Source organism: Callithrix jacchus, chromosome 17 (genome assembly GCF_049354715.1).
Source record: "Callithrix jacchus isolate 240 chromosome 17, calJac240_pri, whole genome shotgun sequence".
Taxonomy (NCBI): domain Eukaryota; kingdom Metazoa; phylum Chordata; class Mammalia; order Primates; family Cebidae; genus Callithrix; species Callithrix jacchus.
Genome location: NC_133518.1, coordinates 64,383,249 through 64,386,295, shown reverse-complemented (window position 1 = coordinate 64,386,295; position 3,047 = coordinate 64,383,249). Strand labels below are relative to the sequence as shown.

Below are 3,047 nucleotides of genomic sequence, written 5' to 3'. Positions count from 1 at the left end.
TTGGGAGGCCAAGCAGGACAGATCTCTTGAGGTCAGAGTTTGAGACCAGCCTGGCCAACAAGGTAAAAATCCATCTATACTAAAAATACAAAAAAAAAATTAGCTGGGTGTGGTGGCAGGCACCTGTAATCCCAGCTACTTGGGAGGCTGAGGCAGGAGAATTGCTTGAACCCAGGAGGTGGAGGTTGCAGTGAGCCAAGACCGTGCCACTGCACTCCAGCAAGGGCAACAGAGCGAAAATCCATCTCAAAAAAAAAGAGATAACTGTCATCCCATTTCAAATTAAGCCATTGGAGAATAAGAAAGAAAGAAAAAGAGATAACATTTCTGAGCAGCTCCCATGCAAACATTTTTTAACAGGTTGACACAGATCTGTAGTCTTCGCCCCTCACAATGGCACTGCCAGGCACAGTCATATGAGCTCCTACCTCTGCACCCTTATGGACAGTGTCAGGACCTACTTCACCATCACCTCTATATCCAAAGATAGGAGCTGGGCCCTTAACCAGTGAACCTCTGGCATCATGTCTTTCATAAATTTCTGTTCTCCAAATCCTGGTTCCATTGTCATTACCAAGACCATATCTATTTTATTAGATCACAATGCCAAATACTGAACTGTAGTTCCCAGTTTAATGGCAAGACCAACATTCATCCCTTCCTCCCAAATGTCTTCAATCAGAGCCCTTGGCTTCTCAGTAGCCTCAAGATGAAAGGTACTGATTGGCACCTGCTGCAGCCATTGGCTTCCCCACTGTTTACGGCCTGGACCGTCTCAGATGCATGTCAAAGAAAGGGTCCTGACCTAGCTGATTTTGAAGGCTTTCTACCACAGTGTGGCCAAATGTGACATTGGGAACAAACTGCAAAAAGCTGACCTTCCTAAAGAGCAGAGTACCCATTCATTACATCCAGGCACAGATAATCAACCACAGAGTCTATTATCTGGAAACACCTGTTCCCTAAATTGGCCAGGCCGCTGTAGAGGATAGGTGGGCCAATCTCACAATCCATCACCGTAGTTTGGGCTTATATAATGTCTTTTTGATCTATTATGAAAGTATATTTAAATATGCTTCCATGCATAATTTTAAGACTTTATTTGAAGAGAAATAAACACACTAAGAAATTAGCCATCACCTGTAATCCCTCCATGCAAAAAGCAATCATATAATGAAGTTAAAGTTCCCCTTTCTTCTGCATCTTTTATCTTTCCAATCCCTATGCCCCTGTTTCTACTTTCATTGCTGTGCCAGAGAAACTGCTTGTAACAATCTGGTTGATGACTGAATTACTGACAAGCATTCTCTATTGACATTCTCATATTTAATTCAAATGTGGTAGATCATTCAAAAAGGCTTAAGATTCTCTCATCGTTTTTTTCGCTGGATGTAATTTTACCTTTCCTGCGCAAAAGCCAATAAAAGTCCCAAAGTCTGCAGACTGTCCTCAGTTCCCTTGTAATTGTGTAAGTGAAAGGCAAGCACCAAATAAATCGTGGCTTCCTGTACAGCAGTAATAATGCAGAATGATAGACCATGAGCTATGTGCCCAACAGTCAGCAAAAGATTTTACATACATCCTTATTTAATCCACACAAAACAAAACTCTACCCTATACTGTCTATCTTGTCTCTGTAAATGTCCCCATTTTCGAAGTGAGGCTCAGAGATTAAGTAAATTGCCCAACATCACACAGTAAGAGACACACAAAGGTTTACGTTCGGGTCTGGCCAATTTCATCAGCCCTGCTCTAGATTAGGGGTTGGCAAACTACAGCCCAAACCAGCTCACCACTAGTTCTTGTATAGCCTGAGCGCTAAGAATGAATTTTATATTTTCTAATGGTAGGGGGAAAAAAAGAATAGTCTTTTGTGACTTACAAAAATTAAATAAAACTCCAATTTCAGTGTCCATAAATGGTTTTATTGGGCCATAGTCACAGTCTTTGTTACGTATTATCTACGGCTGCTTTCACAGTACAACAGCAGAGCTAAGTCGTTGAATAGTTATAACAGAGATGAACTATCCTGCAAAAGCTATGTTTACTTCATAATTTAGGAAAAAGTTTTCCAACCCATCTTCTAGGTAGCCAAGCACCACATGGGCAGCAAATGAGCAACAGGCTTTATTATTCTCAGTTTAATTAGAAAAATTGAGTTACTGCAATATCTTGGTATTAGATGGTTTGATATAAGAATCAGGACTTTACAGGAAAGTTGAAGAAGCTAGAAGAGTGAAGATCTGGAGGGTCAGGGAAACTGCCACTGTAATTTCAGCTTGAAGTACCAGGGTTGGTGAGGAAAGCAGGGCTCATGGGGAACTCCAAGGAACCACTAATTCTGGTTTCACAACCTAAAAAGGGAGCTCAGGAATTGCTCTGCAAAGCAACCTTGTCTGGCAGTCAAGAGCTCACAGAAATGATGGCTTCTTTTCAGTCTTGCTTTCCAAACCTCTGCAAGTTCCTGCCAGTGGGAGACACTAACTTGGACCTATAGAGGAAAAGATATTCTGTGAAGCAGGAGCAGTCATAGAACAAAATGATGATGGTGTAGATTTGACAGCATAATCCAGCACGTGTCCCAACCACTGCTTGGCAATTCCATAAGCACTATTTCTCTAGTAGTATCCAGTACCTGCACAGAGCCTGCCACCTTGCCTGTGGTAGAGACGTGAATTGGGGCCCTAGGATACCCATGGCAGGTCATGATGTAACCTTCTCACCCCATGCCTGCTAGGTGGGGCAGGTTTGCTTGCCTGGCCTTCGACAATACCCCTTATTCACAATACCTGTGCTATTTCTCCTTTGGAATTGGAACCAGACTTGAACCCCAAACTGTTTAACTGAGTATCCAGTATTTTACTATCTTCATTATCAGACTGTATTCACTGTCATTAAAAGGGACTTCCCCTTAAATACTGCAGACTTCTGCCTTTGAGTTGTGCTGGGTGCCCTATAAACTTCGTCTCACATAATACACTCAATAACCCTTCCAGGTAGGGGGTTTAACCTCTTTTTACAGATAAGGAAACTAAACTTTGATGAGA

At 42.0% G+C, this 3,047-nt stretch overlaps 1 pseudogene; it reads right to left on the bottom strand.

Moving 5' to 3' along the window:
* Positions 1-282: 282 nt before the first annotated feature.
* Positions 283-1,014, bottom strand: LOC100386612 (ribulose-phosphate 3-epimerase-like; annotated as a pseudogene).
* Between the last annotated feature and the right edge of the window lie 2,033 nt (positions 1,015-3,047).